This window comes from Pelodiscus sinensis, chromosome 2 (genome assembly GCF_052426305.1).
Source record: "Pelodiscus sinensis isolate ZL-2025 chromosome 2, ASM5242630v1, whole genome shotgun sequence".
Taxonomy (NCBI): Eukaryota; Metazoa; Chordata; order Testudines; family Trionychidae; genus Pelodiscus; species Pelodiscus sinensis.
Window position 1 is genome coordinate 90924893 of NC_143053.1, and position 27948 is coordinate 90952840.

Genomic DNA, 27948 nt, shown 5'->3' on the forward strand with positions numbered 1-27948 from the left:
TTCTCCTCTTTCCCATTATGAATTGCACAATTGGGTTTTAGAATAAACAAAAATAAGTTTATTAACTAAAAAAAGATAATGTTCAAGTGATTGTAAGGGATAGCAAACAGATCACAGCAGATTACTGAGCAAATAAAACAAAGCATACAAATTAAGCTTAATTGTTAAACAATACTGGATATATATTAAAAAAAAACCTCACCCAAATGTTGTTTTAAGCAGATTGCAGGGTTTCTTGAAGATAGACTGCATGGGTTGCAGCTTAAATGTCCAGGTATGCTTTTCACAGGTTAGACCTTTATTGCCTGCATTCAGCCACTGCTCCTCCTCCCCCTTGCTTAGTTCTTTTGTTTCTTGAGGTGTTTTCAGGAGTCTTCCTTTTAAATAGGATATGTATATGGCAAGAATCCTTTGTTTACCAGTGGGATCCCCACACCTTCTTAATGGAAAAATACTGGACATTCAGGATGAAATCTAGTACCAGGAATTACTACAGTGCAATAAATAGAACATAATGAAATGAAATATATAATACATATGTCCAAAGTCTTGTGGTCTGAAATTATAGAAGGTAGAGAGTTAAGTACGCTCATCTGTGGTGAGTTTGTAGAAGTACAGCAACATAGTAAGTTTCATTTGCATAAGCTTTCTACCTTAAAATCTTCCAAGTAGCAGTTGGGGAGTCATGGAAACTGCACTCAGACTCTGAAATGGTTGGATAGTCGGACTGAACTGAGAGGATCAGGGCTCCCCTGCCTTGTGGCTAAGAGTGTATCACTGGCAGCAAAGACAGTGCTTAGGGAAATGACAGATCACTGATCCACCTCCTCCAGTGAGGAGTGTGTGAAATGATGACAGAAAGAACTTCATGATGAAAGATGGCCCAGAGGTGGCTCTTTTGCTGAAACTGTGGAGGGAAGCAATACAGCTAAGCAAACTCTAGCGAGGACCTCTATCACCAGCACAAATAAAGTTGAAATTACACAGATTCAGTGTTTGGGGAAGGTTACTCAAGTTAAATATTTAGTTTTCCCATACTCATGTAGGAGTGTGAACCAGTGAGGTGTGTATTAACTTTAAGAGGAACCTCTAGATATTTGGGAATGGTCCTTGTTGATACCGACAGCACCTGGAAGAAAGATTTAGGTTACAATGTCTACACTGAAACTGGAAGGGTAATTTCCAGCTTGAGTAGACATAGCCTTTTATTTTCAATGTTGCCAGTGCTACTGCAGGTATCTATGATATGAGTTGTGCCAGGCTGCAGGTATCTATGACATCATGAATGGAGCCAGACTGTAGCAAATAGCTGCCCAATTATAATTCAGATTTATACTTGGGCAGCTAACCTCTTCTGCTGCTCACACCACAGTGGTGACCCTTCTATTTTTAGCTTTCTATCACAGAGCTAGTACAAGTATGTCTATTCAGGCTGGAAATTTCACCTTGCAGCTTCATTGTGGACTTACACTATGATTTCCGCAGAATCACAGCTCATTCCTTATTCAAAAAACCCTTGTCTTTCCTTCATCCAATTATGCATACGCAACATAACACTACAGAAATCTTCCAAGGAAAAGTCATTTTGCACAATACAATTGCTAAAACTACTATGTGCAGTATAATGCTGGAGAGAAGGAAGCTTGTAATTTTAACTTTTGCAGCTATAAATCAGTGGTTCTCAACCTTGCCTGGCTACTATGCCCCTGATTTGTCTTGCATACACCCGAGTTACACCTCATTTAAACAATTACTTGCTTGCAAAAATCAGACAAATTCAAATGTGCCACATCATACTATTACTGAAAAAAATGCTTCTTTTCTCATTTTTACTATGCAATTATAAAATAAATTAATTGGAATATAAATATTGTACTTAAATTTCACTGTGTAGTACAAAAAGCAGTATAAACTAGTCATTGTATGAAATTGTAGTTTGTACTAACCTCACTAGTTCTTTTTATTTAGCCTGTTATAAAGTTAGGCAAATATCTCGATTAGTTGATGTCACCCCCCACTCAGAAGACCTTTACATACCCCAGGGGTACACGGACCTCTGTTTCAGAATCACTGCTGTAAATGATGTTATGGAATGAAATTAGACTCCACATTATTTCATCATAGCTTTTGTAGGTTCATCTACTGTATATATGACTTGCTGAATGTTAACCTAAACCAGAATTAATAGCATTTCTATTCATTGTGTCTGATGGTCTTTCCTATTTCCATGATTTCCTGTGAATAATTCATACAATCTAATATACTTTCCTTTTAATTCTGTAACATCAGGACATTTAATTTACGGACAAAATCTGTAGAAAAGTTCCTTCTATCAAATGAATGAATTAACTCAGAATGGAAAATGATCTTGATGGTTAGTTTAATGCATTCTGTCCCCTCTACCACCTCCCTCCAGATGAAAAAGACAAAAGGGGTTTTGTTGCTGCTTATGTTTGGGGTAGGTTTTTTTGCGCTCTCTTTTTTTTTTTTAGTCTGGGCTGCAGCACGGTAAATTCTAATGAATAATTCAAATGTAATGGGAAAACAAAACTTCCAGAGCCCCAGTTACTCATTATTAATTGTAGATTTTCTCCTAATATTCTGCAAATAATATTGCATTGGAAGTCGGTACCCACAAAAATCTAATGAATATGATGTGAAGCATTTTTAAAGTCTTTAACTTTCACCAAAGGTGCAATGAAATTGCCTTGGGTTATGTGCATAGATCATCCCAAGAGTCATAAAATGAAGAAGATCTTTTCTGTTTCTGAGAGAGATTTAGTTTACTTCCAATCTGACTAGCAACCCCAGGGACTTTCACTTTTCCTCTATAAAAAAAAAAAAGCTTTACTTTCTCCATATAATTGGATAATTGTGAAGATGATTAACTTCAGCACCAGAAGGGCATTAATCCCAGAACATGAATAGCACACTTTGATGTTGCTGGTGGCCAAAATGCACCACCCATTCATTTAAATATCACAGAAAAATAATCTACTTTGGGAAACATTGGAGGGATTTTTTTCCCTCTGCTTAATTATTACAGGTATGATATTTTAATGAGCTTTAAATATAATTTAATTCATTTTTCTTTATGTAAATGACTCCAAGCCTTTTGTTCTGGGAGATCAAAGTTGCTTGTACAGCCTCTACTACTCTCAATCACATAAACAAACATTTTCTTTGGCATTTCAGAATTTTTAGCATTTTGGGACCTGTATTACTATGTACCATCTGATGGTGAGGAACTGAAGGTCATTTGCAAATAGTCTCTGAGGATATCATTTAGATAAGTTGTACTAAAATAAGGTAGTGCAAATTTCTTTAATGGCCTATGCAAGGAACCAGAATAGTGTTCCAGTGACATTTAGCATCATGAGAGACATATGAATAAGTGAGGACAACAAGATAACAGATGAAAACACATTTGGATCATAACTAGCTTGGGCTATCTCCACACATCAAAGCACAAATGTATTTTTTTGTGGGTAATGAGGATTAAAAAATCATCCTCCATTCTAAATGTCACCATGTATATATCTAAAGTCTTTTGAAATGATGTACAGTTAATTGTTCTATGATTCAAGAAAAAATATTAATGTATTTTTGCATAGTACCTTTAGTTAGAAGAAGAGCTAATATTAATTATGCCTTATTAGATCTCTTAACAAGGGAAGTAAATATGCCCCTCATATTGTGTACTGAAGCTTTTGACTTTGCCTAAAGAAAGGATGATAAGCAGTGAGGATGAGAAAGGGACTTTAGTTGGAATACTCTGTGCCTTGAAAATGTTCTGAAAGACAAAAATGTGACTTGTACTTCAGTGAAGAGTTGAAGTTAGGTGTATGAAGAAAAAGAGTGCAATAATGTTGTACATAATAATATTGCCTTAGCATTCCCCTGTATATAGACAATATTATTGAGAATCCTTTTTTATATGATTCAGTTGTGTATATTACTTAACTTCATCCTGTATCAATGTCAAAGAGTGCATAAATAGTAAAGCTAAGAAGACAACCCAGGAGACCTAGTTTCTAGTGTGCTGGTATAACTGATCCGAATTTATTTTTACTAATTACAAAGATAAAACACCATGTTAGACTTATAGCCACATGTACTTTCATCATGAATGCCATAAAATGATGATTTACTTGAGCAAGAACAATAATCTGTACTGTATTATGTGTCAAGGCAAAGACATTTAGGAGATGGTTTAGTTAATCTGGAAGATGGAAGAGACCATGGTGTTTAGGGAAGCATGCTTTAATATTTATTCTTCCAACACACTTATTAGTGTGAATGAATCAAGGCTTAAAGATATGCAAATTAATTTTAAAATGTGCACTAACCTTTCAGGAATTTGCATAGTGAATAAAAAACTAACATCAGGGAGGAAACCTTGGGACCACTGAAGTCAATGGCAAAACTCTTAAGCTATTACTCCAGACGCTCCCAGTGCCACAGTTTAAAATCATCACAATATTTTTTGGTTTGTACTCTTTTAAAATTCTATTTTCTTCAATTGCCTATCATTATGTGTACTCACTACTCATGAGCTACATAGCAGGCATGTTAAATATATTAAATGCTTGCCTTTCATCAAAATATCCTTTATTTACTTATTATTTATTTAAAATATTTTACCCTGCCTATTTAAAATATTCGAGACAGCTTACAAAAATTTTAAAAATAATTACATCTATGTCTATATATAAACAGAATAAAATACAAATTAGTCCATTCTATTGCATCTTTACTAGTAATGCAAGAGGATGCAGCAGCTTCAAGGTCAATTATTTTACAGAAAAAATATTGTTTCAAGCATGCTTTTATGAAAAAAAACAAAGCTTTAGTAATTTTTAATATTTTAAAGACTACATCTTTAAGACATGAAACGTTAGTACTGAACTTGATTTTGAAAGCAATGTGGTCTTAAAAATTGCATTTGTAGAAGACTTCAGAAATGCACTAGAATTCTTGGGAAATTCAAATTGATTGGGGGGCATTCAAAATTTCTTGTTTTAAAGGTTCAACATGTCTGGAGTCATAAAGATTCACTATGATGACAAAACAGCCAATCTGGTAGCATGGGGATCTCGGCTCTCTTGCTCCCAGAGTTGGGTGATGCTGATGACAGATGACAAACTTGAGCTGCCTGGGAAAATAACAGTGAGTTTGCATATCTTAGTGTTACCTCAGAGGAAGTTGAGCCTCCTAAAAGGTGAGGTGATCACAACTAAGTAAGGAGGTCGACAGTACTTTACAGGTCCAAGCCTCCAAAGAGCAGATTTAATTAAGAAACATTCAAGGTAATACAGTTATGGAAGTGGGAGATAGACAAGTAATTTAATTGGAACCACCAGAACTCATTAATAGCAATAATGCAAAAGGGAATCCAGGGGGTTAAAATAGGAACATGTTCTATTTGTAACAATGGGGCAGTTTGCCTCGGTATGTCTCTGAGGGCTTAATCGAATGCTTACTGAAATCAGTGGGAAAGAATACACCCACTAACTTGAAGGGGAATTGGATTTGGCCCTAAATTATCACCGCAGGAGAAGTCAAAAACAGACTTGTTAAACCCCTAAGAAATGAGTGTTGAGGATAATCCTCAAGAAAACAGCAGATAGGTTTAGATAGTCCAAAAGGTCTTTTTTAGTTCTCTGATCTGTGACTGCATGATTCAAAATTGGTGTCAGCTAAGACGATGACAAACATGAGTGTTATGACTGTAGTCCTTTAGCTGAAAAGTATAAGTTCGCTCAGGAAAGTAATAGTCCTCAGGCAAAGTGGTGGGAGGATCATATGTTCTCCTACATTGAAGGAAGACAAAAGAATAGATAGCTAAAACTCAGATATAGGTAGGATTGAGAATACAATCCTTAGATATTAAAGAACAGTCAAAAGGCATAAAGGGCAGTTCAATGTGACAGTCAATGCGATAGTCAATGCACAGTCAACAACTTTTGCTTTTGCCAGTGGGTGCTTTGCCTTCTAGCTTCACTGTCTACCATGTACATGTTCCTGCCATCAACTAAGCACTCCCCCCCTTTTTTCGGTGGGTGTTTGAACCAGGAAGCACCCATAGATAGGTGCCTAACAACCCTTTGTGACTTTGAAAGTCTCCCTCTTGAATGTTGGAGTTTAAAGTGGTTTATATGAAATATTTTGATAAACAATTTGCATCCGAAACAAAAGACGTTTTTGGGGTGAGGTAAGCACATACATTTTCCCCTAACCCTATTCTGAACAGACTCCACAAATACTCACTTCCTGCAGACCCTTAAGGAATTATTGAAGCAGAGGAACCTTCTTGAGTCAGTAAAAATGTGTCAGTATCATTCTGCAAGATGTTCTGCTGTCAATCTTGTTAGCAGGCAATGACTCACAGGGAGGGTTAAAAGAACTGCTGCCTTACCTTTTGTACATGAAGAGGGGTTAGGATGACAATCTATTACTTTTTTTTTAAAGTGCATTTAACATTCAGGAACAAAAGTCAACTTGTCCAGTTTTTGGTATGTGTGTGTGTGTGTGTGTGTAAATTTTCTGTGAAAAGAATGTAAATACATAGAGGCAGATCAATCTCTTTCCATCAACCTGGTATTCGCAGCACATTGTGTTTAAACCAATATTATTTATACATACTTACTATACTAATTAGGGCATTCTTATATGCAGATATATTTTTGAAAAACCCCAAACCAGTAGCCACTTGAGCTGATATGAAAAAGCAAAATTAAGCTGCTGAAACCATCCTACTTGTAAGTAGATCAGAGGGAAAATATGTCTGCATAGCTTTAAGTCTAGAGAGCCCAGCATAACTTTTATTGCAACCCAAAAGTATCTTTAACATGCAAAAACTTCTCAAATAATTTTTGGCACAGAATCACACTAAGCCTGTCTACAACATAATGCTTCATCTGTAAACACGCAAATTACTTGGCTTTTAACAATAGTCCTATAGAAAGTGCATTCTAATTAAATTTAAAGGCAGACTAAGGTTTTGTAATTAGGATGAATTATAAATATGCAAGTGTTTATGGGAGTGCTCTTTATGCTTTATAGTGTAAAAATGCATTGTAATTTCTAAAATCACTTCAGACTCTACTGGCACACTTGATATATGCTTCTGAACTGTATTAAAGCCATAAATGGCCCAAACTGTCATGAAAATGAGAAAGCCATAAACATTAGGTAGCACAGGATATAGTGTGTGTGGGTGGATGGCGGGAGGAGTATCATTCAGTGGATAGTGGCTACGTTAGAATTATTTTCTTACATTAACAGGATATAACACCAGATTATATTTATGAAAATATATTTATGGAACAATAATGGTAATAGTAATTTTTGCTAATTAAAAAAAGCAAGAGTACTGTACAAAATTGACCTACAGCAGTGACTCCTGTGCATTTCTCATTTTCATACTCTGTAGGATGAATTCTCAGTCACAATACTATAACCTCTTTAGTCAGTGGAGTTATTCTGCATTTCAACCTTGGTAACTGAAGGCGTTATTTTGTGCTGTAACATTTTATATTAGTTATATGTAACCAGAAAATATATCATCAGGCACACAAGCACAAATTTACAGAATATATAACCCTTTAATAATTCTCCCCATCTGTTCCTCAATATTGAGTGTAGCACAACCAGTTCAAGCTGTAGAACAATCTACTAAATATTCAAAGCAGATTTAAGCTATTAATCAACATTTCTACCCCTACCAAGGAAAAATATACAAAGGGAAGGGTCTTTGTATAATGTATTGACTAATATAGATAGTGCATACTGAAATGTTGAATACTCTTGATAATACTCACCTCATGTGAGGTCCTCCAAACCACTTAAGCTTCACAATAGGCCTGTGTGGAAAGGGCCATCGATATAATGGCTACATGATAAAACACTTTCTGCATTGCGGAGGGAAGCAATGGCAATACCTCTGGGGCAGGTTACAGAAATTTATATGATGTAGATCTAGGGCTGTATGTAGCACACTCTGCGAATATTGTAGAGTGGCTGTGCCACAGTGGGTATCTCTTCAGTCCTGTACCTCAGTCCAGGTAAGGTGGTGGATTTAATTCACCCCAGTGCACTCCACCCACTTAGTGCCTAATCAGTTGTGTTGTATGAGGCTAAATTAAGTGAACTTTAGGTTTAATGAACTGACAAGCGCTTAGGATTTAGACTAAGTGGAACTATTTTTAGTACTGGAATACAGTAAATGAATCAGAGGTCCAGAAGTTCTGTATTACCATCTTGTTTCCTACAGTATAACCTCTGCTTTTATGCTCATCTACTACAATAACTCATAGTAACTGCCTAGTCCTCAAGGTTATGTCTTAAAAGCACTCTAATATTTCAATAATCCATTTTCCTGTGGCTCATTGCTTTTCTGTTTCTCAAGACATTCACTTCTTGAACATTGGCACTGCATTCACAGTCAGTAACCCTGAACTTTAACTAATATCTTTTTCTGTATCTTCTCACTAATTACTACACACACCGTATTCAATAAACCTTATCTTCCTACCAGGCAACTCATTATTTTAAAAACTCTTTAACATTTTAAACTAAGCCATGTTCTTGAAAAATTTTGGTCCAAAGACACCCACCTTTCAGTTCAATACATTTCTACTCTCAGCTATTTTTTTTATCACATGTTAGATTAAGGAAATGTTTCTGAATAGTTTATAGAAGGTTACTAAGTGATTAATAAAGGGTTTAATGAAAGGCTAATCAATTGTTTTATGTTCTAGGTCCATAGTTTGCTTATCACACCTCTTATGATGTGTTCATAATCCCTCCTCTTGTAACACAGCAACTATTAATCAGTTATTAAGCCTTAGTAAGTTATTTATAATATCAGGGATGACATATCTTATTCTCCACTGTGTGCTTCTAAGGTCTTTCATTATGCAGACTACTGCTGTTACACTGATTGTTTCCCTTCCCTGCCTTGACTCCATTGTACTCTGGTTTCCTTCTCCTCAACTACACGGCTGTGTCTACATTGGCCCCTATTCCTTAATAGGGATGCAAATGTAGCACTTTGGAATAGACAAATCCACAGGGGATTTAAATATCCCCCGCGGCATTTGCATTAACATGGCTGCCGCTTTTTTCCGGCTTGTAGATAAGCCAGAGAAAAGCGCCAGTCTGGACGCGATCCTCCGGAAAATAAGCTCTTTTCCGGAGGATCTCTTATTTCAAAAGAGCTTATTTTCCAGAGGATCGCGTCCAGACTGGCGCTTTTCTCCGGTTTATCTCCAAGCCGGAAAAAAGCGGCAGCCATGTTAATGCAAATGCTGTGGGGGATATTTAAATCCCCCGCGGATTTGCCTATTCCAAAGTGCTACATTTGCATCCCTATTACGGAATAGGGGCCAATGTAGACACAGCCAATCAGTTTTCACTATGGTTGCCAGTTTTCACTATGATAGCCAGTGATGTCTTCTTATCCTTATTTTCTGGCACTTTTAACATAGATCACTATTTCCACTTCCATTGGCTTTTTGACTATGCTTTCTTTTTTCTTTCCCTTTCTTTAAAAATTTGCCACTGAGCCCCATCCCTTAGGGTGTGTCTAGACTACATGCCTCCGTCGACGGAGGCATGTAGATTAGACAGATCGACAGATCGGCAGAGGGAAATGAAGCCGCGATTAAAATAATCGCGGCTTCATTTAAATTTAAATGGCTGCCCCGCTCTGCTGATCAGCTGTTTGTCGGCAGATTGGGGCAGTCTGGACGCACCACGTCGACAAAGAAGCCTTTCTTGATCGGCACAGGTATGCCTCGTGAAACCAGGTTTACCTGTGCCGATCAAGAAAGGCTTCTTTGTCGACGCAGCGCGTCCAGACTGCCCCGATCTGCCAACAAACAGCTGATTGGCAGAGCGGGGCAGCCATTTATATTTAAATGAAGCCGCGATTATTTTAATCGCGGCTTCATTTCCCTCTGCCGATCTGTCTAATCTACATGCCTCTGTCGATGGAGGCATGTAGTCTAGACACACCCCTACAGTGGCGTGAGTTTGGAGAGGCTTAGTTTCCTCCAGACTGCATTACATGACACCTACATACAAGATGTTGAAAAACCTGTCCTTATTGCTCTCCTTATTCCTCCTCCTCCTATGCTGAAAAATCCATAATTATTCCCACCATCCAGGCTCATAATTCCTCTTTCTTCCTTCAGCCACATTGAGATCTATGGGTACATCTACACTATGCCCCTAGTTCGAACGAGGGAGGCTAATGAGGGTGATCGAAATTGCTAATGAAGCAATGATTAGCATATTCCCTGAGGTTTAACTGTTAATTCGAACTAAGGGGTTTTATCTTGGAATCACGCTTCTCTGCCATGTGTAGACGCGGGCAGTTACTTCGGGCTCGTCAGTTTCCAAAATGGTGACAGGCTGGGAATATGCTAATCAAGCAAGGGATATTTAAATCCCGCGCTTCATTAGCAATTTCTGTCGCCCTCATTAGCCTCCCTAGACATACCCTCAGATCCTGTTGGTTCTTGCTTTAATACATCTGTGATGGCTAGGAGGAGTGCTGGCCTTTTCCCAACATCCCAGCATTTAGTAACCAAAGGTTTAAACTCAGAGAGCAAGGAGGTGTTGGCAGGGAGACAGGCGAGCCAATGGGGGAAGGTGTTGAGATTTGAAATGAAAGAAACCCTGTTTGCTTTTGCTTTTTTTGTGTGAGCTTTAAGCTAGGAGTTGGGGGGAATAAGATGAATTGAACCAGGCAGAACTATTAAACCTACAAAGAACACTGGGCATGGAAATGGACTGGACCTTGAAGCACGAATCTGAGAATCGATGGGAATGGAATATAAATTTATTTTCTTTGTTTTGTTTAGTTAAACTAATCTGTCTTTGCAGGTTTACCTTTCTCTATGTCTTTTCCCTCCTCAGGCAGCAAAAGAAAAAAAAAACCCAAAACTTCCAAACAGTGAACGAAACTAAAACGTGTCCTTTTAAAATCCTAAGATCTATGTACCTGGTTCAAAATGATCCCACCAGTACTGACACCATGTGAAGGCTGTTCCTCACTCTGGCACTCCAAGTGCAGAAGGCGGGGATCCACCAGAGAACTTAAAATACCTTGCCTCTATAGGCTTCTTCTTAAAAGCTCCCCATGGTCACAGATTGGGAGGCCTTGGGAGGTAGCCATCACCACAAAGTGAAAAAAATTCTTTCTTCTTGAACCCAGGAAGAAAGCACTTGGACTTCTCCAGAGGAGTACTCCCAAACTCTTTTCCCACAACAGAGCTCAAAAAGAAAAAGAGAAAAGCTGCTACCTCTGAGTCTTAGGCATGCACACACAGACCTCTTACCCCCAGGATATAAGAATAAAATCATAGCCTTAAAAAAGGTGATTTTATTAACAAAACAAAAATATATACTTGATAAAGCATACTTGCATACGAGGGCTATGTCTACACAGCAGCGATATTTCGGAATAAGTTTTTCTGGAAGAGTATATTTCAAAATAATGCATCTACACAGAAAATGTGTTTTGAAATAGCACGGAGGGTATGTCTACACTACCCCCCTCGTTCGAACTAGGGGGGTAATGTATGCATACCGAACTTGCTAATGAAGCCCGGGATTTGAATTTCCCGGGCTTCATTAGCATAAAGCCGGCGCCGCCATTTTTAAAAGCCGGCTAGTGCGAACCCCGTGGCAGCACAACTTCACAAATGATTGGTTAGCCTCACCCAGTCAGTCAGGTTTGTGCATGGAACCCTGCGCCTCTGACTGGCCAGAGCTGATTAATCACCTGTGAAGCTGTGCTTCCCAGCTTAGAGGGAACACTGCTGTCTGCCCCGCCCCTGCACAGGCTGCAGTCATGTGCTCTGGAGCCCCCTGTGCTTCGTGGCTGTCTGTTATTGAAACAGGTAGTTCCCACTGGCTGGTTTCTGGACAGAAACTGGCCAATGAGACTGTGCTGGCGGTGGGAACAGCTCCTAAAGCTTTCCCCCTCCCCTCCAGACTCTCAGCTTTTAAAGAGAAACAACCCCGCAGCCGCGTTTCTGAGCAGCATATGAGTGGGGCGAAGCAAGCAGGAGCCTGCTTGGCTTCCTGCAGCGTCCGCGGTCCAGACCTGGTAGCTTGGCAGGCTGGATCCGGTCCATGGGCCAAATTAAACCCTTTCTAAGGCCTTTTAAAAACTTAACTTTGCAGTACACTGGAGCCTGCAATTCATAGAAGTGAACAATTTGGAAATGACTGCTAGGCACAAATAACCATGACTGCCATTGCTCTTTCCCCCCCTTGTGAAAACTTCTCACAAATGGTGCAAATAGGTTGCACAATTTAAATGTAAAAAAGTCTTGAATTGTGGAAGATAAATATTGTACAGCAAGATCACTGGAGTATGTGTCCCATGAGCATTGTTTCCAATTTCTGTTTTCATTGGCAAAATGTACACATTATTTCATACACACATTCGTATACACATTGTATGTAAGTTGTACAACTTGGCTAAATTAATGCCACTGTGGAGTTTAATCCATGGGTATTCAGAGATGCTCCCATTGATAACAATGGAACTTTGTGAATGCACAGCAACCTCTGAAAAGTCAGGCCATAATCTTTGACACTTCCTGACTATTTTGACTTAAACTGTGCATTCTTAATGTTGCATAAATGCAGAATTAAATAAATTTTGCATTTAATTAATACAATATTATGAAATCTTCATCCCGCACATGAAGAAAACAAAGCTTGCTTTTGTCATTCAACAGAACTCAGAGTGACGCTTTGCTGAAGGCTAAATTAAAATAATGTCCATTGACGACAAAAAGCCACTCATTAGGGGGCATAAAAAGATTTGACAGAAATGCAATCTTCCATGATTCCATCAGTATGAAATTGTTGCAGGTTGTCAGCAGCCCCAGCAGCCATTGCTAAATGAAATACGGCAAGTGACAATTACCAAAAAAAAAAAAAAAAAAAAAAAAGGCACTATAGGTTGGACCTCGCTGGTCTGGCACCCTCAGGACCTGGCTGGTCCTGGATGAGGGGATTTGCCTCCCTCCCGTCGTGGCCATGCAGCCACCGGGCTAGGGTTCCAGCCTGTCCTGCTGCTGCCGGGACTGGAACGCCATAGCCAGAGCTGCTGGGGGCAGAGCTCTGCAGTCGCCTGGCTCTGTAGGTAGGGCCAGAGCTCTGTGGGCGGGGCAGAGGGCCAGGGCCAAAGCTCTGGAGTTCCCCATCCACTGGAGCTAGAATGTGGCTGGAGCCCGGCAGCTGGGACCAGGACCAAAGCTCTCTGGCTGCCACTGGAGTCGGAGTTCCCTGGCCGGGGCTGGAAGTCTACGACCATGGCTAGGCTAGAGCTCCCCAGCTGCTGGGACTCCCTGCCACGCTGCCCATCCTCTCCCTTCCCCCCACCACACTTTGGGCTCCTGACTGAGTCACTGGTGCCCTTTATGGTGCTCCTGCCCCACTGCCAGATCTCCTACTTCCTTGGCTCTGTGGTCCAGGGACATCCGTGGTTTATGCCGGACCACGGATGTTGCCAGACCAGGGAGTCCTGGTTAAGAGAGATACTACCTGTATAAATGAGGAGAGATATGCCCACTTTCAATTTATGAGTACATTAAAAAAAAAAACTCTCAAAGAAAACATCTTAATCTTTTACCCAGTACATGTCTCCTGACATTGGGCAAAACAAGAAATATGCTTTGGAAATCAGCCTTCTACAAAAAGCCCCCAGGGAAATTGTGAAAGATGTGTTATCTTGGGTTATACATTGTACTCAGACTGAACGGTCTATGCAAATACCTGCCAGGAAAGCAAAGTAATGTCATCTTTTGTGTGCAATACTTTAAACTCTGCATTCAGTTAAGCATGTAGTACAACAGATTCAGAAATTTCATATTAATTGAAAATGGTTCTTTAGATACATTGAACAATGTACAAACCCCAGTACTACAAGAACAGAAGTAACAGATCATAATTATATTGTCAGCTTTTAACAGTATTAAAGTTGGTTGAAAATCACTTTCATTCTCAATATTAATTTCTTTCAGATTTTATTTCCACATAACATCTACAAATTGCATTGTGCCAGTGTGACCAGGAGATTAACTTGACACATAAGCAGTAAGGTATGTTCATAATCCATTTGGTCTGCTTTTGTCATGCATTCTAAATGCACTTTATGATTAGACAAATACTTTTTAATAAAGATTATCCTGCATTATCTCATTGATATATAAATGATATAACTCCTGGCATTATCTGCTTTAGCACTGAGAACTCACAAATTAATGTCTGCTGATAATATCCAGAACTTTCCTGGAGCTTCATAAAGCAGCAAAGCATGATTACTCTCTGCCCCTTTCTTAAGCCAATTTACACCTCCCATGCAAAAATATATATCCCAACATGGATTCAAGGGAATACATCTTTTTCTTCTCATCAGATAGTTCCCCAAGAAATACTGAATAAATACCATTTCATGGCTAGTCTTACCTCCTTATCTTGGCTGGTTCCACTCACTTTCCTCGTGGAATGAGGTTTAACAGTTAATTCGAACTAAGAGGTTTATCTTGGAATCCCGCTTCTCTGCTGCATGTAGATGCGGGCAGTTATTTTGGGCTAGTCAGTTTCCAAAATAGCGACCGGGAATATGCTAATCTAGCACGGGATATTTAAATCCCGTGCTTCATTAGCAATTTTGGTTACCCTCATTTGCCTCCCTAATTCGAACTAGGAGGCTAGTGTAGATGTACCCAAACTTATTAAAAACAGTTACAAAAGAGATGGCCAAGGCCAAGGACTATGATGAGATAGCCCTTCCGTGTAACACAGGAAAGGTGGAATGGGAAACAAAGGACTTTTTATCCCTTATCCAAGGCATTTGATTTGAAATCTGAATGAGACCACCAAACTACCACTTGTGGCTATAATCAGACATTTTTAACTAAGTTTTCCTTCAGAAATGACAGTTCAATGGAATTTCTATCTTAATACACCTTCTTGCTTACTGTAAGGAGCAAATTTTAAATGCATCATTTGCAAGCTATCTTAGAGCTTTTTATATCACAGGTGTTTAGAGTGTACTGAAATGCTAGTATAATGTCACTTTTAAAGATTGGCATTCTTCAGAGGCTTCAATTTTCATCACTAAAGAAGGCTGATCTCAGACTGTATTTAATGTCACACTTCTTCCCATGACAGTAAGTGACATACACCAGGACACAGTAGTAGGAGAAAAAAAAACCCTGCAATGTGGTTCCTATTCAAAGTGCCCTGAGAGTTTCAGCCTGTTTAGTTTGTGCTGCATCAAGATAATGGTGCTGTATAATGAGAACAATAGGGCATGACAGCACAGCACTGCTGTTGTCTGCTTCATCCAATGGTGAGGTCACTATCCCATGCTTGTACTCTTAACAAATGGTAATGCATCACTGACAGCACAAGGAGGCTGAGTCTAGAGGGAGAAAGTTCTGTTTTATACATATCTATTTGGATAATAAATAGTGAGGAAAAGGCATATGGCATTTTAATTGGATTTGGATAACATTGTCTTTTCCTAAAGTTTACTTTCCGTAAGAACAGAAGAACAACCATACTGGGTCAGACCAAAGGTCTAGCCAGACCAGTATTTTGTCAGCCGACAGTGGCCAATACCAGATGCCCCAGAGGGAGGGAACACAAAAGGCAAGCCTTATGTGATCCCTCTCATGTCACCCATTTCCAGAGGAACAGATGCTAGGGACAATATTCCTATCCATCCTGGCTAATAGTCATTGATGGACGTAACCTCCATGATTCTATCTAGCTCTTTTTTGAACCCTGTTAAAGTCCTAGTCTTCAATACATCCTCTGGCAAGGAGTACCACAGGCTGACTGTGAGCTGAGTGAAGAAAAACTTCCTTTTGTTTGTTTTAAACCTGCTACCTATTAATTTCATTTGGTGACCCCTAGTTCTTATATGATAGGAATAAGTTACTAACTTTTCCTTATACACTTTTTCCATACCATTCATGATTTTATAGACCTCTATCATATCTCCCCTTAGTTTCCTCTTTTCTAAGCTGAAAAGTCCAAGTCTTTTTTAATCTCTTTTCATATGAGACCGGTTCCAAACCCTTAATCTTTTTTGTTGTCCTTTTTGTAAGGGGACTGTTAGCCCCTTACTAGAACTCTGTGGGAGTTTTTTGGTTTGCCAGCTCCCAGTATCAAAAGGGGAAGGGTCCATGAGACTGACAGACCCCAGAGACAATGGAAAGCAGCCAACACTCCAGCTCAGCCTGATCGACAAGTTGAACAGGTCAGTGAGAAAAGCAAGAGGCCAGGACCCATCCTCCCTGTGAGCTGGGATTGTTCAGGGTCTCTCTGAGCAAGGAGAGAACTGAGACACAGCTAAGAGCAGTGCAAGCTGTGTGCAGAAGAAGTCCTGCAGCAACAGAGCCAGACACAGACAGCCCAAGGAGTGCAAGATGTGTGGAGAGACAGTTTTTGCAGCAGCAGAGCCAGACACACACAGCTCAAGGAGTGCAGACCCTGTGTTAAGCAGCAGACTGGCAGTGCTCAGAGAGCCAAAAGGAACAGAGAAGCAATGCAAGGAGCTAGAGACTGGCCAAGCAGCACAGCCTGCAGCTGGATGTGGTGAGCAGCTGGGAACTGCAAAGTGTGGGGAAGAGGCTCTGGACTGGGAGAGGGGTCTGGCCACTTAGAGCTTGAGGCTGTGGGGTCACTGCCAGAGCAAGTGTGTCCAGCCTGCAGCACATCCAGGGCCTCTAAGGAAGAGACTGTGAACTGTCCTTACACTCTGCAGACTGCTGTTTTGATGTCCCTGTGCTACAGAGCAGGGCTGTGTGTTCTCATTTAACCAGTCTCATCTTTTTCTTATTCTTTTCTCTTTAATCAGTTGATGTTTAATAAATTGTATTTGCTTTGAACCTGATGAAATAATCACTGGACCAAGAAAGCATACAGTGTAAAGAGAGCAACTCAGAGTGGGGACACCCTAACTCCTGCCCCTACTGACATTAGACTTACTGGTCTGTAATTGCCAGGATCACCTCTAGGGCCCTTTTTAAATATTGGTGTCACGTTAGCTATCTTCCAATCATTAGATACGGAAGCTGATTTAAAGGATAGGTTACATACCCAAGTTAATAGTTCTTCAATTTTACATTTGAGTTCTTTCAGAACTCTTGGGTGAATGCCATCTGGTCCCAGTGACTTGTTACTGTTACGTTTATCAATTTATTCCAAAACTTCCTCTAATGACACCTCAATCTGGGTCAATCCCTCAGATTTGTCACCTAAAAAGAATGGTTCAGGTTTGGGGATCTCCCTAATATCCTGAGCTGTGTATGCATCATTCCAGGACTAGTGCAACTAATGGTCGGCCCCAATGATTGTCAACTTTGGAGTGTGTTTATCAAAACCCTGAGTAGGAAGGCTGGCATCACAAAACAATGTTAGGTTGCACTAGGAATGAACAATCATGGTCTCAAGCTGTGGTCTGCCAATCCCTGGGGATTGTCTAAGAGATTACAATTGTTAGAACAGTGGGTTTTGACCTATTCACCCACAGGGGTCTCCAGACCATGTTTGAGATTTCCAAAGGGATCCCCACCTCTGTGCAAAATTTTGTAGGGGTACACCAACTAAAAAAGGTTGAGAACCATTGATTAAGGTCATGGTTACTTTAAAGGCCCTATGTGACCGGAATTTCTAGCTGAGAGCACAGGGGGCAGACAGACCTGGACCTGCCCCAGTTGGGAGATATGCACCCCTCCTACAGCTGTACCCGCTCTACCTGAAGTAGCCATGGAGAGGCACTTCTCACCTGATCCCAAGTTGCTGTGGTGAGAGAGGGCTGGAATAGTTCTCTCCCTAGGTCAGCCTGAATACTGAATTCCTCATCCCCATTCCCACCCCAGAGCAATGATTTAAATGAAGCATGTACATTTTCATTTTATTTTCCAAAAAACACCCAAAATTAATAAATTGAGTTAAGAATTCGAACACCACAAAGTAAATCTTCTAGTATTACATCTATATTGCGCTATAGAAAAGAGGCCCAGCTGAGATCAGGGCCTCATTGTGCTACACACTTGACTAACAAAGACAGTCCTAGCTTCACAGAGTTCATAATCAAATGATCTTCTGTATTTGGAAAGCACTGAGTGCTACTCTATTGTAAATGCAAATGATAAATATATTAAAAACATTTGCATGAGAAATTTAGTTCCGGAAGATATGCAAATCTAATCAGGTAATAGAAACATATCAGGTAACTTTTGTGACCAAACAAAACAGCTGAAATATTAAATACAATGAATAACCTGCAGATCAAGATTTTCTCCTTGAACATTTGTTTACCATAGAATTTCACGTGGCAAATATTTCTGAGAAAATAATAATCCTTTCATAGTTAATACATACATAGGAAAAGTTAAAGTACAAAGACAGGCAAATTATTTGTAGTTTGTTTGTGGATTTGTTTGTGAAAAATAAAGTTATACTTCGGGATGACCTACAGATACCAAATTTTGCATAAACAATCCTCCCACTTAAATTAGCAGAATGCACTACTTTGTACACCAGAATATGCTGGGTGAAAGGTTTAAATAATTATTTTTGTTTTTCATTGGAAAAAATTCACGATATGATTAGAGTTCATAAAAAGTATTTGCTAACAATTAAAATCGAGTCACCTATTCAACTATTATTTTAGTGAAAAGACATTTTTTACTGTTATAAATCACAAAATATCTCAAATTAGTTATGAAAAGAGTAATGAAAGATTTACAAGTTTCTGATTCAAATTAACTAGGTATGGTAATTATTCAAGAAAATGAATAATGTTTGAAGTTGAAATCTTATACATTTAAAACTGCTCTTTTACTTCCCTTTTGCAAGCATGTTAATAAAAAATTCTGTTACTTATATTTAATTTGTTGAACTTCCCTATAAGTGTAATCTACACAAAATGACTTTGCCCAGTCAACAACGGGCCTCACCTGCTAGTAAGGTATAATTGAGAAAATATGGGTGTTTTCTTTTAAAACTAGTATTAGTTATTTGCTAACACATTTAGGCCCTGACTGAGAAAAAATCCATTGAAATCACCCATTAAAGTCTAAAGGACTTAAGTAACCTCTTAACTGATGGCTTAATCAGGACTTTGATCCTGTGAACCTATTTAACTTTTATAAATACAAACTCCTTGCATAGTTTGTGAATACACCCTCCTCTCAGGATACAAATGTCCATAGTGCCAACTCCAAGTATTTAAAAGTTATGTCAGGCACCAAAATAATTAAATTAGCTTTAAAATAATTACATTTTTTAAATTTGGTGTTATTTGCCTAAGGTAGGAGCACTTACAGTTACAATTTTCACCCTTCACTTCATATCCATAAAGGATTGAAACTTACATTTTAAAAATAAATGATAGCTAAGATTTTCAGCTAATAATCTAATTCCATCAGCTGAGGTTTTAAGAAAAGCTCCAAATATTGAGAGAGAAAAATCACAGGAGTTGGCACTATGTTGGTACTACCACTGCAATTGAAATTTACAGCATTGACTAGTATAGGTCTTGACCTTTTACAAGAATGAGGCTGTCTCTGGGAATTGCATAACCCATGGGAATGAGCAAAGGTGTCAATGAAGCTCTGATGAACCATTATTCACAGCTCTGATGATGTCACAAAATGTTTCATGACTCTCCAACCCCCTCCTAACAAGCTGGGACTTATGCATTATGGAATGAGATAGACTCTAAAAAGGAAGATGGAAGAGTTCCAAGTATATTCTAGCAGCATACAGTAGACCTTCCTGCCAATAAAGAATAAATCAGGACATCAGAAGGGAAGCACAAAACCAGTCTGGTTTCTAGGACGTCGATAGCTGAAGTCAGAGAAAATAAGTGAGGGGTCTGTCTCTCCCTGTATGCTGCACAGCATCAGAGCAGCTGTGCTGTCCTGATCAGTATCACAGGGAAAGAATCTCTAAATGTTGAAATTTGGGCCTTTTCAGCTGCGTGGTGTTAAGACACTTTGTTGTTTCAGGTTATTTGCATATCATTTTTCCTTAGATATGAGCTTTACATGGCATTCCGTAAACTCAGTTCTAAATGAAGGAGTTAAGTTGCACGTCACCACTCTCTTTGAAGGATGGTTGCTGGAGAAGGACAATGATGCCTGTAGCACCAAATGATGAAATGGAACTTCATTCTAGCCCTAACACTGTGGTTTTAATCAGAGCAAACAGTGTCTTGTACTTGGTTTATGTTCTCCATGGCTGGAGGTCTTTTCATGCTATAAACTCCACATCACTGAAACCATTGTTCATTGATGCAATCATGAAGAAAAAAGTCACATATAAACACCGCAGAACATTATTTCCAGCTCAGTGGACCGGCATTGGTTAACAGAATGAAACTTGACAAGTCACGTTTTCAATTCTCAAGCTAAAGGCTTCTACAGAAAATACAGTCCTAACGAAACCACTTGAAAAGTGTACGTCTCTCTCTCTGATACAGTTTCCATCATCACCAAAATTGAGTATGCACATATTCAGTGCTGATAATAAATTGGGGATGGCAACCTTTGGTCAATTCCTTATTGTCAAAAATTCTCAGGGGAGAATACATCTGTATTTATTCAGTCATACTGTGATTCTGAAAGATACAAATATTGTAAGACAGTTGTGCTTCGGTGCAAGGTCAGGTGTGCTGATAGCAACTGCTGTTACCTTCATGAGAGCTTCCTAGACTTATGCCCTGGAGTATCATTTGGGACTAACAGGAGAAATAACTCAGCTGTCTATGCAGATTCAGATGGAATTTTGTTTATGGCCTTGCAGATTGGAATGAATAGAGGAAGTATTTCTCTGAAGAAAAGGATGGAAAAACCTTTTAGCATATTGGTTACATGATTTTTCCTTCCAGTCAATTCTACAGGCATTATTGGAGAATACACACACTGGTATGATATGACGAAAAGTGACAAAACAGTAAAAGTAAAGAAATTCTGTAGATATATAACCAGTTATCCAATCATGGTTTCATAATGTTTATGTAGTCGAGTATCTACATGGTAAAAAAAACCTACTTTCTCTAGGTAATGGTCCAGCTAAAGTCCTACAGGCTATATGCACAGTTGCATTCATATCATTATAAGACATTGATGTAAGCCTGAAAGGAATCTATTTTGTCTGGCAATAAACTGAGTTTGCAGAGGCACCAAAGGGATCATTTAAAGTTGAATTGCACTAGAAATCCTAGAGAGCCTTATTGCCTGCATATCAATATGAGATTAATTAATCTCTCAATGGTATTACAATAAGTAATGCATGGGAATGAAAAAGAAATGCCCAGAGTGTAGATAGTATAATACTTTATTTTAATTGAATTAATTGGATAGTTTGTCATTTTTCATTATAACTCCATAAGGACTTAAAGTATTTATGATTTCATGTATCTGCAAACGATATTAGTTATCATTCCCGCAAATAATTCAGCTGAGATTTTCGTATATTCGCTGTAGCATATACTAAATAATTAATTAAATTCCCAGTCTCTCTGTCCTTTTGTATACTTTGCCCACTAATGTTAGTGGGAGTTTTATGGATAGTAGGGTACTGTCGTCATCAGAGCCTTAACGTGTCATTTGACAATTTGAGATAATGCTGTGAATTCTTTTGTTATACTTGATGAACTACCTATTGTTAAGAGGTTAAGAGAAATAAATGTGAGTCATTAATCCTGTCACACTAGTTCTTTTTTGTGTGGCCACTACAAAAGGTAGCCTCTACACCAAGAAATCTTATAAACTACATATGTAAAGTAATGAGATGGTGTTTGGTACTTATGCTACTCTTGAGAGCTTACAGCCATGCAATTGTACCAATGCAGCTGTGCTGCTGTAAGATCACTAATATAGCTTCTCTAAGATCTCTCCAGTCAACTTCATTAATCCACCTCCATTGAATGGTAGTAGCTGTCCACACTGGTGCTTACATCAGTATAATTTACCTCATTCATGGCATATTTACACTAAGAAATATTTTTGAAATAACTTATTTTGAAATAATTCCCAAAATAATTTCGAAATATCATGTCCACACTACTGGGAAGCCTTGAAATTACTCTGAGGCAGGCTCCATTAATGTGGAAGCGCTACCTCGACTTAGAGTCCCAGAGCACTGGGAAGTAGGTCGTTTGAATTACGCTGGGGAGCAGTTATTTTGAAATAATGCACCAGGGCATCCACACTGCTGCTATTTTGAAATATTTATTTCAAAATTAGCGTTATTCCTTATGGAAATCAGGAGTTATTATTTCAAAATAACCAGCCCATTATTTCAAAATAACGGGCTCGGTAGTGTGGACACTCTGCTTATTGTTTCAAAATAAGGGGAGTTATTTTGAAATAACTCCTTAGTGTAGACCAGGCCTAGAGGTGATTTATTCACATCCCTGAGTAGCATAAGTTATAAAGACATAAGTGGTAAAATAGACATAGGATTAGTTTCCCTGGAATAATTCAGGGAAATTAATGGTTGTCAGACTTTGTCTCAAGCAATAGCCAAGGTTAGTGATATAAATAAAATTAAGCCCTAAGCAGAAGCAGTGCGGTTATAAGAGCCTTTCCTACCTGCTATGAAAAATACATACAGTTTTATAATGGTTTATGCTTTTATTAATTTTTAAGGATCCAGAGCATGGAAAGAAGTACTTTTTATATAGCATATATAAATTTAAATAAATTATTTATTTAAATTCATCTCTAAAATCCAGATTCTAGCATCCACACTCATGGGACTACTTGTGGAGTGACAAACTATTCATTGGGATTCATAGTGACAAAAATATGACCCCATATCCACATGCAAAGAATAAGTCTTCCCAGAGAATTAGCTTTATTCAGTAGTCATAAGATATTTCAGTTCATTTTTTTTTTAGAATATAAAATATTTTAATGTACTTCAAATATTACCTCTCTGTAACTTTCTCAGTTCCAAACACAATGGTACGCAGAGGACTATGGGTCAAACAAGACAGGAGATTAGCATGTACTTTGAAAAGGGCAGCTCCAACTCTCAGGATGATGCAAAGAGATTATAAACCAACTTCCTAGTGTCTGAAGTGGCACTGATGCAAGTCTAGTATCGCAACAACCAGTAACTGGTTTCAAACAAAATTTGCCATATTCACTCCAAATCATCACTACAATTCTTTCCTTCTCTAGTTACTAACAAAGAACTAAAAACAAAATACCAGTTAAAAATTATAACTTCTGACTGGCTAGCTGAAAATTATGTAACTGCACTTAGAATATGTAATGAGAATGTCAATAGTTAGGACTTTAAAGCTTCATAAAATTGATAGATATTGATGCAGTAGTAAACTTAAATGTAAAAGGCTCTGCTCACTTAGTAGGTAGGTATATATTTGTTTTATGTGTTCTCTCTGCAGTGCCTGACGGGTGTGCTGGTTGTACAATATTCATCATAAAGCAATCTAAAAAATATAGGGCAGCAAATAATTAGCAGAAGAGGAGGGTTTGACCACCTTTCTACTTATCTGTGGATTTCAGACAGACACAGAGGGAAAAGAACAAACTTACTTTACAAGTATTACAATTAGCAATGGATAAATCACTTTGGATTAAATGATTACATAACTGTTAAACATTCACAATAAAATGAAAAATTATTCAAAGTACTTGTTTTTCACATTTTATAATGATACCATTTCCAGAAATTTTTCTGTAAGCCTTGCATTTAAAAAAATAGAAAATGGACACATGTAAGTGAAAATTTGATTGACATTTGAGAAAACTTAGTTTTACACAACAATGATGCAGACCCGCATATTTTAGATGTGAAAATATCACTCCATTGAAATTTTGCATCTAGTGAACTTTGAGGGTCATGAAATCATGTTAAACAAGAGAGCAAAATGTTCCACAGAAAAAAAAGCACAAATGTTAGATTTTGAATTTTGCAGTCTAAAATAAGCATCTCCAGCCACAAGCCACAATGTAAGTCGCAGTGAAATCAACTCACTAAAGGGTTCAAGTTATGTGATTAATTTGAAAACTTCTGAGGCTCAGTGCTACAATGGACTCAACACTTTGGCTTGATGCAGCAAAACAGCTACCCAAATACTTATCTTTAAGGAGATGAAGAATTTCAGAGCCCTAAAGGGTATGTCTACACTACCCCGCTAGTTCGGACTAGCGGGGTAATGTAGGCATACCGCACTTGCAAATGAAGCCCGGGATTTGAATTTCCCGGGCTTTATTTGCATAAGCGGGGCGCCGCCATTTTTAAAACCCCGCTCGTTCGAACCCCGTGCAGTGCGGCTACACGGGGCACGAACTAGGTAGTTTGAACTAGGCTTTACTCCTCATTCCACGAGGAGTTCAAACGAGCGGGGTTTTAAAAATGGCGGCGCCCCGCTTATGCAAATGAAGCTTGGGAAATTCAAATCCCGGGCTTCATTTGCAAGTGCGGTATGCCTACATTACCCTCCTAGTTCGAACTAGGAGGGTAGTGTAGACATACCCTTAGAGAGGAAAGAGAAGCACAAGGCTTGCTCCTTCACCATTTTAGTCAGTGGCCAAACTGCCCCTGAAGAGTATAGGAGTAGACTCACATACAGAGAGCTGAACTGAGTTGGCCAAAAGTCATACAATAGGTCTGTGTTATCCACTCAGCCATGCTGTTAAAATGGTGCTTATGAAGAAGCTATGGTCTTGCGATCATTCAAAATAAGTAGCCAGCAAAGGGCGGAGGGGGGAGGGAGAAGTCCTGGAAAACTGGAAAATTACCATCTGTTTGTAGAAAATGTACGACCTTAAACAGATAGTGTTCAAATACATTATTCACTGAGACTTAGTCACACAGCTCTAGTGAGTATCCTGAATGCTGTATGCGAGGAAGAGGGGGAAGAGGAAGTGTAGATGGAAGATGAAAAAGACAAGGGTAGAGAGGAAATTAAGGCTAAAGTGAAAAACCAGACACCGAGCCCAACTTTCTCAACAAGAGAGACAGAACACAAGCCAGTAGTGAATGAGATACCAATGATTCCACAACCTCCCAGGGAAATTTATTTAGGTGCTTAACAACTCTGCAATTTAGGGAATTTTTCCTAATGTCCAACCTAAACCTCCCATAGCTTCTTTTCCTATCACCAGAGGTTAAGGGAAATATTTCTTTTTACTCTCCTTCTTGCAACAACCTTTTAGATACTTGAAAATTGTTATCATGTTACCTCTTAGTCTTCTCTATTCAAGATGAAACAGACCTAATTCTTTCAATTTTCACTCATAGATCATGCATTTTAGTCCTTTAATCATTTGTGTTGCTCATTTCTGGACTTTGTCCACATCTTTCCTGAAATGTGGCATCTAGAACTAGACACACTACTTCAGCTGAGGCCTAACCAGTGTGGAGTAGAGCAAGAGAAGTACTCCTACTACTGCATACAAGAATGATGTTCATTTTTCTGTTGTTGTTTTTTGCAAAATTGACTCATATTCGGCTTATGATCCACTAGTACTCCAAGATTACTTTGTGCAATACATTTTCCTTGGAAGTCATTTACATCACTTAGGAAACAACAGTTTGCATTTGTCCCTGTTGAATTTAATCCTATTTACTTCAGGACATTACTCCAGATCAAACTACTTGCAACCCCTCCCAGGTTAGTATCATCTGCCAAACTTTATAAGTGTACGTTCTATGCCATTATCACTGATGAAAATATTGAACAGACCCAGACCCAGATCCAGGGGCGGCCCGTGGCTATAGGCCGACTCGGCCATCACCTAGGTCACTGCCTTCAACGGCGCCCAATGATGAGGTCATGGGGCGCCCAATGATGATGCCGCCCCATTGATGGCCCATTGACAGCCGTGCAGGCAGGGACGGTGATTGCTCCTTCCACCTGGGACATCAGCTGCTGCAGCCTGCCTCAAGCCACTCCTGGATACCTCCAAGACCCCCTTGATATGGCCTTACAGAAAGGTTTTCTAACCAGTTATGCACCTACCTTACAGTAGCTCCATTTAGGGTAATCATTTTTGCAAGGGAGCCACTCCACAAATTTTGGTACATGGTCATGGACTGGCTCTGGCCCCCCCAGAAGGGATGGGGCCTCAGGCAGAGGGGATGAAGCTGGAGCTCCAGAGAGAAAGAGAGAGATAGAGTGTGTGTGTGTGAGAGAGAGAGAGAGACTTTGTTCGTGAGAAACAGACTTTGTGACAGAGTGTGTGTGTGGCACAGAGACTGGAAAAGTGTGTATGTGACAGTGGTCGTGTGTGGCACAGACTGGGTGTGTGCTGACTGCTGCTGGCTAAGTTTCTGGGAGAAGCCGAGCTCTGTGTCTTTATGGGAAATCTGTCCTGCTCTGTAGTCTCCCCACCCTGGTTCTGCTATCCTCTGAATCACATGCTTCAGATTGTAGTAGCTCTAATGACTGCGTCTCTGTCTATAACCTCTGCTCTGCAGAGATGGGGTACAGAGGCAGGAGGACACTCTGACTTCAGCACTCCCCTCTCTCCTCTACCCCCCTTCACAGCTAGCAGGAAAATCTTGGAAGCAGCTTGGTTGCAGGGTGGAGCAAGGTGGGGGGAGGGCATCTGAACACATGTACCTCTGCTAATCACCTGGTCTGGAGAGCAATGCTTAGTGGGCTGGATACAAGCTCTGAGCCTGAGTTTGCCCACTCTGATCTAGGTTGTATTTCCCTAATTGGTTTATGAGAAGGTCAGACGAGAAAAGATAGTAAATGATGCTTGTTACCCTGTGAAAGAAAGCTATTAAATTGGTTTGACACAATTTGTTCTTGAGAAATCTGCACTGACTCTTACTTATCACATTATTCTCTTCTAGGTGTTTGCAAATAGATTGCATAATTATTTGCTCCATTATCTTTCCAGGTACTTTGAAATTAAGATGACTGGTATGAAATTCCTCCAGTTGTCCTTATTTTACTTTTTTATTGATGGGCACTGTATTTGCCTTTTTCCAGGCTTCTGGAATGTCGCCCATCTTCCTTGACTTTTCAAAGATAATCAGTAATGGCTTAAATATTTCTTCAGACAGGTCCTTGAGTATTATAAGTTGGATTTCAACATCCCCTAAATGATTTGAAAAGATTTAACTTATCTAAGTAATTTTAAACTTGTTCTCCTCCTAATAGTTGAGGCTCCAACTATGACCCACACTCAACAGTTAAAAGAATTTTTGAAAAAAACAACCACCACTGTGGAGCACACAAAACTAATACAAATTGTTCTCTAGTGAATTGTCCCTATGCAACTCAGATGAGGTCAGAGAAGTTGTGTAACCCCACAGAATGTGAACATAGGCTGTGTCCTTGCTATGATCTATAGGTGAGACTCCACTGCTGATGTACACACTTAAGTAAGCTCTTATCAAACTAGTGAGAGTCTAGATAGCAAATGTAGCCATGGCAGTTGGAGTCATGACTCAGCCATGTCTTCACTGGCACTAATGTACACTAGCTTGAGGAGAGCTATCATGAGTACACGTAAATGAACAGTAGTATCAAACCCAGATCTCATAGCATAGATGCAGGGTAGACATAGCCTAGTGAAAGACTGATCAATGATGAAGCTTTGCAAGCTTATATGACATACCCTTTCATCTATGTGTTGTATGAATCCATGATGGTATAAGATTCCAAAAAGATATGAAAATGGTATCACTGTATTAGAAATTTATTATAAAATCCTGATTGCTTTGCTCACACCAGACGTCCTGCTGACTTTAGCAGCACTACTTGCATGAGAGCACTTTACTCAATTTTTCCCTGTAAGTGTCTAATGTGTAATTTGGGATTTAGATTTTTTTCCCTTTGGATTCAGTTGTTATAGAGAGTAGCATCCTGCAGTTTTCTAAGGGTATGTCTATAGAGCCTGC

General features: G+C 39.2%; 1 long non-coding RNA gene across 1 annotated transcript in view; it reads left to right on the forward strand.

Annotated features, from left to right (window-relative positions):
- The first annotated feature begins 14049 nt into the window (after window positions 1-14049).
- The window catches only part of LOC112545266 (uncharacterized), a 77531-nt gene continuing 63632 nt past the window's right edge, over window positions 14050-27948 (forward strand). The window contains exon 1 of the long non-coding RNA XR_003088731.3: window positions 14050-14129. This is a non-coding gene — a long non-coding RNA (uncharacterized LOC112545266). The remainder of the gene's footprint in view (window positions 14130-27948) is intronic.